Source organism: Arachis hypogaea, chromosome 7 (assembly GCF_003086295.3).
Source record: "Arachis hypogaea cultivar Tifrunner chromosome 7, arahy.Tifrunner.gnm2.J5K5, whole genome shotgun sequence".
NCBI classification, from domain to species: Eukaryota; Viridiplantae; Streptophyta; class Magnoliopsida; order Fabales; family Fabaceae; genus Arachis; species Arachis hypogaea.
The window spans coordinates 21,613,535-21,623,865 of record NC_092042.1 but is presented as its reverse complement, the minus strand read 5'-3'; the positions used below and the strand labels follow the sequence as shown (position 1 = coordinate 21,623,865).

General features: G+C 33.5%; 2 long non-coding RNA genes across 2 annotated transcripts; one reads left to right on the top strand and one right to left on the bottom strand.

Annotated features, from left to right (window-relative positions):
- Nucleotides 1–5,848: 5,848 nt before the first annotated feature.
- LOC112702767 (uncharacterized) lies at nt 5,849–7,239 on the bottom strand. Its single transcript, XR_011863819.1, has 2 exons — nt 6,153–7,239; nt 5,849–6,045 (listed from the first exon to the last, which is right to left on the bottom strand). It is a non-coding gene; the product is annotated as an uncharacterized lncRNA (long non-coding RNA).
- On the top strand, nt 7,024–8,084 carry LOC140174474 (uncharacterized). The gene is made up of 2 exons (XR_011863820.1): nt 7,024–7,147; nt 7,235–8,084. It is a non-coding gene; the product is annotated as an uncharacterized lncRNA (long non-coding RNA).
- Nucleotides 8,085–10,331: the final 2,247 nt, after the last annotated feature.

Genomic DNA, 10,331 nt, shown 5'->3' with positions numbered 1-10,331 from the left:
AGTTTTTATTAAATTTAAATTAATTTGATTAAATTTATTTACTAAAAATATTTATATGTGGGACACCACTGTTCTAACATATATATAGGGCTGATTTATTTTCTATTTTTATGTCCACATAATTTTACTGATATTTATTTTGTGATTTTTAAGTATCCGTTTGGTTAAATAATGTTTGAATCACTTACGAAAATTAGTAGGTCATCATTTATAAATGGAGGCTTGCTACACATACAAGTCTTTTTGACTTACAAGTCTTATAAGTTGGTACAAGCCTAATAAAAAACACGCATTACACTCCCACATTTAAGAGTAAATAAACGCACGTTATTCAACCACTTCCTGTTTCCAAAGCGCGCTACTCACCATGCATTATAAACGACTCTTCTTCTTCTTCCTTCATGAAAACGAGTTTCTTGCCAAATTTGAAGATAATGAAACTTTAGAAATACACCCAAACAATTACAGAAATACACTCAAACGATTACAAAAATACACCAAAAAGATTACAAAAATACACCCAAACGGTTACAGGAATTCACCCAAACAATTATAGAAATACACCCAAAGGATTACAGAAATACACCCAAAGGATTACAAAAACTACACCCAAAATTCGTTGAAGTATATCTTATGCATAATTCAGAACTCTTTCTCTTTCTCCTCCTCATCTTCTACTGCTTCTTCTTCTTCAAAAATGATTTCAGAGCTTGATGTCAAAAAATAATGGAAATTGAGAATAACGAAGAAAGAAAATAGAGAGAAAAACACATAAATGAAGAAGGAGAAAGAGAAGGCAAGAAACAAAAGAAAAGAAGAAGAAGAAGAAGAAGAAGAACGTGCAGCAAGAAGAAGAAGAAGAATGTGCAGTGAAAACGTGCAGTAACGGTTGAAGAAGAAGAAAGAGAAGGTAAGAAACGAAAGAAAAGAAGAAGAAGAGGAAGAGGAAGAAGAACGTGCAGCAAGAAGAAGAAGAAGGTGCAGTGAAAACGTGCAGTAATGGTTGAAGAAGGAGAAAGAGAAGGCAAGAAACCAAAGAAAAGAAGAAGAAGAGGAAGAGGAAGAAGAACGTGCCCAAGAAGAAGAAGAAAGTACACTTGTAAAGACTTGTATAAAAAAATGCTTGTATGTGGAGAATTTCTCTTATAAATGTACTCTAAAACATGAGTTAATAATAAAAGCGTAAAGTATGAATAAAATTGAATCAACAAATAAACTAGAATAACTAAAAGAAAAAATAATTAAATTATCCAAATTAATAGACGAAATATTAATAATTCTAACTAATATAAATTTAAATAACACTAAATTTTTTAAATCAATACAAAATGAATTTTTTCAAAATCTCAATGTTACAAATTGTTTTATTTAAGAAATTCAAAAATAAAATAAGAATTGCTAGAGTAAAAATAGAACAACAAAAATTGGTAGATTAAATACAGATCTTAAATAAAAAAAATGACAAAAAAAGATAAATAAGATATGAATTGAAATTGAATAAGAAAAATACATTAAAATTGAAATAAAAATAAAAGAGATAGATTGAAATTAAATACAAAGAGAATCATTCTACTTTTCAACCAATTTTTTAATGCAACAAAAAATGGACTCCTAAACCTAACTTGTTCACGCCATAGGTTAGAAATTGAATCGAATGGACTCCTCAACCTTCTACCCAATTTCCGATGCAACAAAGAAAGGGACTCACTCAACCTCACTTGTTTACATCATAGTTTCATTACGAAACCAAAAAGTGTTTTGGCACCTCTAATCACTCAATACTCCGACTACAATAGCAAAAGAGATATTTATAACATATTATTAAGTTAAGATAAAGAAAACCCTAAAACTCACAAACATAAAGTCCAATTTATGAACTAAATAAATAAAAATAAAAATACATCAAAATAAACTAATAAATTTTAAATAATATTTGATCTCTTCATATTACGAACATTTGAAATATGTATCATTCTCCTTTTTTCAAAAAAAATTCGTACTCAAATATTGTAGTTGAAAAAATAGTATATGAAAAGGGACAAAATATAAAGAAGATATTTTTTTTTGTATTTTTCTCTTTCTTTTTGTACTGTATATTTTTTATTTTTTATTTAAATATAAAATCAATAAGAACGATAAGATAATAATAAAATACAAACAAAAAGGACAAAAATATAAAGAAAGATGTGAGAGACATTAAACTTTTTTTGGATAAAAGAAAAACAGACATAGATTAATAAAAATTAATATAATACTTGAGCTCTGATACCAAATGATAAAAAAAAGAAGGATAAACAAGATATCAATTGAAATTGAATAAGAAAGATACATTAAAATTGAAATCGAAATAAAATAGATAGATTGAAATTGAATACAAAGAGAATCACCCTACTTTTCATCTAATTTAATTTCTTGACGCAACAAGAAATGAATTCTTCAACCTAACTTATTCACATCATAGTTTGATAATTGAATCGAAAGGACTCCTCAACCTTCTACCCAATTCCCGATACAACAAAAAAAGAAACTCAATCAACCTCACTTGTCCACGTCATGGTTTTATCACGAAATCAAAAAGTTCTTTGGCACCTCTAATCACTCAATACTCTGACTACAATAGTTAAAAAGGTATTTATAACCTCTTATTAGGTTAAAACAAAGAAAATCCTAAAACCCACAAACATAAAGCCTAATCTAGAAACTAAATAAATAAAAATCAAAATACATCAAAATAAACTAATAACTTTTAAATAATATTTGATCTCTTTATATTATGAATATTTGAAGCACGTATTATTCTTTTCCTCTTAAAAAAATTTGTCCTCGAATCTTATAACTGGAAAAATAGTATATGAAAAGGGACAAATATAAAGAATATATTTTTTATATTTTTCTCTTTTTTTTGCACGGTATGTTTTTTTTAAATATAAAATCAACAAGAACGACAAGATAACAATGAAATACAAACAAAAAAGATAAGAACATAAAGAAGGACGTGAGAAATACTAGACTCTTTTTTTATTTTTTTTAGATACAAAAAGAACGACATAGATTAATAAGGGTTAATCGAATATTTGAACTATGATACCAAATGATAAGAAAAAAAAAGAAGGATAAACAATATATCAATTGAAATTGAATAAGAAAGAATGAAAGATACATTAAAATTCATCAAATCGAAATAAAAGGGATAGATTGAAATTGAATACAAAGAGAATCACTCTATTTTCCATTCAGTTTCTTGACGCAACAAGAAATGGACTCCTCAACCTAACTTGTTTACGCCATAGTTTGAGAATTAAATCGAAGATACTTGATACGTACTTCAAATGTTCGTGATATGAAGAGTTCAAGTGTTATTTAGAAGATATTAGTTTATATTTTTAGAATATTTTAATATAATTTAATATATTTTAATTTTGTTTATTTAATTATTAGATTGGGCTTTATGTTTATGGGTTTTAGGGTTTTCTTTGTTTTAACCTAATAAGAGGTTATAAATAACTCCTTAGCTATTGTAGTCGTAGCATAGAATTTTTAGGGGTTTCAAAACCCTTTTTTGGTTTCGTGATGAAACCATTGTGTGGACAATTAAGGTTGAGGAGTCCCTCTCTTGTTATATCGGGGAATTGAGTAGAAGGTTGAGGAGTCCCTTCGATTCAATTTTCAAACTATGGCGTTGGCAAGTTAGGTTGAGTAGTCCCTTTCTTGTTGCGTCAAGAAATCGGGAAGAAAGTAGAGTGATTCTTTTTGTACTCAATTTCAATCTATCCCTTTTTATTTTTATTTCAATTTCAATGTATCTTTTTTATTCAATTTCAATTCTTGTCTTGTTTATCCTTTTATTTCCGTATCAGGACTTCTCAACCTTCTATCCAATTCCTGATGCAACAAAGAGAGGGACTCACTCAACCTCACTTGTTGACATCATAGTTTCATCACGAAACTAAAAAGTGTTTTGACACTTCTAATCACTCAATACTCCGACTACAATAACTAAAGGGGTATTTATAACCTCTTATTAAGTTAAAACAAAGAAAATCCTACAGTCCACATATATAAAGTCTAATCTAGGAACTAAATAAATAAAAATTAAAATATATCAAAATAAACTAATAACTTTTAAATAATATTTGATCTCTTTATATTACAAGTATTTGATGATTTGAAATACGTATCAAAAATAAGAGAATTATAAAAATTGTAAATGAAAATTCAACTCTTAAAAAGTTATTAAATTTGCAAAATAAAAATATCAAAATGACAATGAAATAGAAGCAATAAAATAATATTATAAAATTTATAAAAAATAATAAAAAGATAAAATAGTCTTCTAATAATTTTTTGTTAAAAAAATAAATTTTAAACAAATTAAAAAATTGGCGTCAAAATAACGATTTTAAAAATATAACAACATTTTTTAATAAAGATGATACCTTTAATTTATATCACGTGTCAAAAATTTAATATATGATAATTTATTAAATAGATAAAATTAAATGTTTTTATTCAAAAATATTTTAAACATCTTTGCTTGAATCTTTTGCCGTAAGGTTGGTGCTATCCGTATATGTGACAATTGAATCTTAATAATAATTAATAACTAAATTATCATATACTTGTGGTTTTCAATCTGGTATCTTCTAATGTTTGATTCGCTTCCAAAAATCAGTAAGCTTGGTGACATCCATTATATGTGATAATTGAATATTAATAATAATTAATAACGAAATTATCATATACTTGTGGCTTTCAATTTGTTATCTGTTAATAATGTGAGAATGTGACATATCCAAGATTATTTTCACCAGTCCAATTTATTATGAACTTGACTACGCTGGAGGGCCCCAGATTCATGTATGTACGTTCATGAATCTCTCTTCTAATTAATTCTCAACTCACATTTATATTCACATATAGACTTTTCAGTTTTCACCAATAATAGTAATTGATAAGCGTCACGCTTTTCTTGCTAGTGTATTCTTTATTTCTCAGGTGGATTCTCATAATTAACTCACAGCTAGTCTTTTGTTGGTAGAGCTGTGTTGTGTCAGCTGCAACATTAACTGGAAGAATTCTATGAATCTAAGTGATGAATTGATTCTTGAAAGGGAGTTAAAGAGATTTGAAAGAGACTGCAGAAGTCATGTGAACTATTTTATACATGCATTTGAAACTTGAAAGTGGTCTTCTTTCTTTTTTATAACTAGTTAAAAATATATTAGTTGCTGCATGCACAAGGCGGGATTCGAACCCCCGACACTTGTTTAAGCGGACTAGTGAGCTAACCACTAGACCAACCCAACTTGGTTATAATTTTCTTTTCTTATTTTTGTTTACGAGTTCTTTTCTGGACTGGGACATATAAGGTGTTAATCCATGTAACGTTTTCCAATTCTGGGCTTTCTGGCCCATTCTTGAAAAAAATAACGGGCCACATAATGAACACTTAAAATTCGGGCCATAAAGCAATTTACTATATAATAATCATCATTATGATCTTTACCCACAAAAAAAAAAAAAATCATCATTATGATCACCTCTCTCCTAAGTCCTAATGCACTCATTCTTGATAGTTGACTCCTTCTTGTGAATTCACTTGTCCACATCTTTCAGCATGGCTATAGTTCAAATTATAAAGTAAAAACAGAAATGATACTTGAAATAAACTATGAAATCCGTGAAAAGAGAATCAAATTTCAATAACGATTTCCATAGTCAGGGGCAGAGAAAAAAAAGAATGCAACATTCAACATACATGAGTAAGTTATAAGTATTCTGTTAATTTCTCTCTAAGATAATAAAAAGTAGAGAAAATTTGGTAGGGGGTAAATACAGACCAAAAATGAAGTAATTACATGAAATTCTTTTTTTATTGGTTCCAAAATAAAAATCCATTTGAATATACAATGCGGGGTGTGGTAACTTACGGAGTTTCACTTAGTCAAACATCTCTGTGTGGAGTCTATAAATTCTGTGTGATAATAGAACGACTTCCATAGTCTGGATCCTTCCACAATCTTACCTTTTTCAGCAACCATTAACCTAAAAGTAAGTGCAAGGAATCATGCTCAATAAATATTAAGGGAAGAAAACTCAGGTGACTTGAGAACCAGAACAAATTAATAAGCATCATTTAGAGAAGACTATACCAATGGCATGCTTGAAGTTTGTCACCGAAAGATGAAAGTTCAGGTTTATTTTGATGGCTGCTGCTAGAATTTTCATTTATGTGCATTGAAGTTTGCACTATGTGCTGTTTGGTCTTTCATAGTATCAATTCCAGTGTCGATAGTCAACACTTTTTCACAAGAAACTGCACAGTTTGAGCAGAAAGCATGTCAATCGAGACCCACAACATGATAATGCAATATCTTATATCTGTTATACCCCTCTTTAAGCTATGTATCTTTCTCCAAAGATAGAATATGCTTCTAACTATCAATTATTATGTATAAAGATCAAGAATTTTGACCTAGAGTAGTCACAACAACAGAAAGAATAGCAGTGGAGACCAAACCTCAGCTTTGATCAAACTCAATAATCCAAGATCTTATCTGATTGAGTTCTGAATCTTGATTGAAAAATATATTGTCTAACTTCAAAGGGGATTATGATGTATCAGGCAACAAGGTCAACTTCGTCGCGGTCTGGGGAAACAACATCTAATCTCATCATGCTCTTATACTGATTTGGAACAAGAGCCCCTCCATGCACACAGAGTTCCACCACAGCTGGAGCCTTGCCATAATATCTTTTCAGATTGTTATTCAGAGGAGATCCATTCAGATCGTCAACATGCCAGACATAATTCGGACCCACAAGATCATCTATTGTTGCCTCTTGCCACACATGTAAACCATTCCGAGACTGATGCTTTGAAGCCTTGCGCATTCTCAACTTATGTCCCTCCAGACCAACCTGGACCTCGGGACAATATCCACAAGGATTCACACCGTACTACTCCATCATCTTCTTTGCACCTGATATCATCTCAAACCATGCCTCTAGTGTATGACTACTTAAATCCCTTACTTTGTTCCGTTCTTCCTCAGTCAACCCATCAAGATTGCTATTGTTCATCACTAAATTTGAGAGATTCTCTACATGCCTGGCCAGCACAGGGGATGCATAGAAAAGTGCTTTGGTATTTTTAGAAGAAAGTTCTATTTTATTTTCAACTCTTCCACAACAGATTCAAAATCTACAATTCTCCCCTCAATGCAATATACAGGTTTTGTTCTCCTTTTTGTGGGATACTTTGCAAGATCTACACCAGCAAATACAGAGTTCAACAATGGCAGGGATGCGAGGGACACTGAACCTCTAATCGTGCCCAACTCTTGGCTTACCGACACGGTCATAAAGATGGAAGCACTTTGGGAAGAAGACCACATCCCGAGCCCCGCCCCCTCTCCAGACATGCATCGTACTCCTCGAACCACTCCTTGGTCCAATACATGTTCGAATTTCATGACCAATGTTACGTCCTGCGGGTGCCGAGGTATAGGAATCCCTCCTGCAGATCACAATGCTCGGCGGGAGGATGATACTTCGACTGAGGAAGAACACAGCGGCGGGAGCACCTGCAAAAAGCACTCCGACGCTCAAGTGAGAATATGAATTAAGTGAGAATATGTTAAATAAATTAGAATGAGTGTGTTGTGTAACCTGTCTCCTGTGGAGTTACTTATCTGTTTATATAGGCGTTGGAAGTAAGTTGGTTAGAGCTTGTTTTGGGATTTTTCGAGTTTGCCGAGAATATCCCGATTCTAGTTAGTTGAGATTCTGTGATTTGTTGGAGCTTTCGGATTTTTGGGTGTTTGTTGTGTATTTGATTTGATATGGCGAGATAAGCTCTGCTGACCGAGCTTATAGGCTACGTATGGTAAGCTCTGTTGACCGAGCTTATAGGCTACGTATCATAGCCCCCAAGGTCGCCTTGTGTCCTTTAGGGGACAGTGGCGAGCTTAATCTTTGTATATGCTGGATTTGTTGTCGTGGTTTAAATGTTTCATTCTCTGCATTGGTTTTCTTAGAAAAGAGAGAAAACAGAGCATTTAATTGTCGTTTCGTTTTCCGTGCTGAAATGATTGATGTGACTTTCTTAGTTGCGGTTCCCCACGCGATCCTGGCCCTTTATTTTTGTTGTTGTCTTTTGGATGGTTGAGATCAGAACGGTTTTATCTTGCTGTTTTGAAACCGTTTTACTATCCCATGTTTTATTACTGGGGTTGCTGTAGGTAACTTCTAATCTTCTTATTTTTGATACTGGGTTTGCTTATCAGAGGAGGGAAAAAGGAAAATGAGTACCAAAGGTTTGTGTTGAAGGTTTTCGGTCTTCTCATCTGTTTTCTTCTTGTTTTTCGTTTCTTCCTCTCTTCTTTTTTCTTTTTTATTTACCATGGAAAAGGGTAAGGTTGTTGTGTCGGAAGATGATCCTTGCAGTTGGGTTAATGAACAGGTGAAGCAATGTGTGTCTATGTTTGATGATTGTCAGTCTGTGAAGGTGTTAGGCTCTAGTGTGTGGGTGAGGGAGGGGCATAAGATTAGGATAGAGCTTTTACCTTGCGAGGAAAAGGATCGTGTGTGTGAGCAGATTGAAGGTTGGTCATACTTCTATGTTTTATTCTTGCTTATTGACTGAGCTGGGTGTCAGGTTTCCTTTCACGAATTTTGAATGTGGCGTGCTATTCTGGCTAAATTGTGCTCCTTCGCAATTACACCCTAACTCTTGGGGCTTTGTACGTGCCTTTGAGATTCTGATGGATGTCCTGGAGCATCCTCCTTCCTTGAGAGTATTCTTTTCCTTGTTTCAATCAAAAGGAGTCAGGCGAGGTCTGTAGGTGAATCTTAATAGCCATCCGCGTCGTTCATTATTTTCTCTGTATAAGTCATCGTTCAAAGATTTTAAAACGATGTTTGTCAAAGTTAGAAGCGTTGAAGAGGAGTTTCCTTTTTATTTGGACGAGTTTTTAGAGGAGAGGTTCCCCCTTTCTTGGTCTCCCGAACCTGTCCAGGTGCTTGATGTTGACGATAGGGTTTTTGATGATAACGTCTTGTTGGATTTTTTATTAGAGGATTCGGTAGGTTTGTTATCTGTTGCGGATTTATTGAAGTGGGATTCGGATAAGGAGGCAGTTTTGGATTATCTAGGTAAATAGCTTTAGTTTTGTTTCCTGGTATAGTGGTATGGCTGTTATTGATGTTTTGTGATTTTTGTTTGCAGCTGAAAAAGCCCCCACCATCACAACTGCCGGATTGAAGTCATTTTTCAGTCAAAGGAAAAAAGGCGAAAAAGCTGGATCCACAACTAACGTGGGTAAAGATGCTGATGCTGTTGTTGACCCTGCGACTAATCCTCGTGTAAAAAGGAAGAGGCAAAAAACCCGTGCTGAAAAGCTGAGAGTAAGGAGGAAGATTCTTCTGCCCTTCCTATTGTTGAGGCAACATATGAATCTCAGAAGAGGCTCCATTGTTATCGGGAGGATGATAACATGAAGTCTCTGTGGTCGAGGTTCTTTCCTTTTGCTACCTTGGCTGACGAGGTTTGTCGATTTCCTGATGATTCTAAGATGATTGAAGAAGTTGGGCGTTCCGGGATAAGTCGTTTTCTTCAGGTAATCTTCTTAGTCTTGTCTGCTTTTATGTGTGTCATTTCTGAGTCGCTTTTATTTGCAGGTTATAGGTGCCCGGCTGGTTGCTGTTGGAAGAGTTCAAGAGCTTGCCGTTGAATCCGAGATTAAGGAGTCTGTTGATATCTCCGAGTTGTCTGCTGCCTTTCAAGAGAAAGATAAGAAGAATATTGAGCTTTCTTCATCTTTGAAAGAAAGAGAGGAGGAACTGGCTGAGGAACGTCACCTTCATGGTGAGGTGATCGAAGCAAACAAAGTTTTGACGACTCGAGTGAAGGAGTTAGAAAGTGAGAACAAAGTCTTGAAGTCTGAAGATGGTCGTTTGGCGGCTCGAGTGAAGGAGTTAGAAGGTGAGGTATATGAGGCATTTGCCCAAGGTTTTGAGCGGGCTACTGACCAAGTCCGAGCTATTTTCCCAGAGGTTGACGTTTCCAAACTTGATGCTACGAAAATTATTGTTGACGGCGAGTTGATTGATGATGAGGTTGACAAGCAGAGTGATAGTTCGAGCATTGGAGACAAGATAGAGTAGTATTTTGAGCCTAAGTTGGTGTTTGGATAATTTGGTTTTTTTGTTGTTTTGACTGTTTATGATTTGTTTTGGCTGTTTAAGACTTTTGCCGAATATGAAGCTCGGTTTGTTTGTTTTGATATATATATATATATATATGCATGCATATACCTGTTAAGGTATAC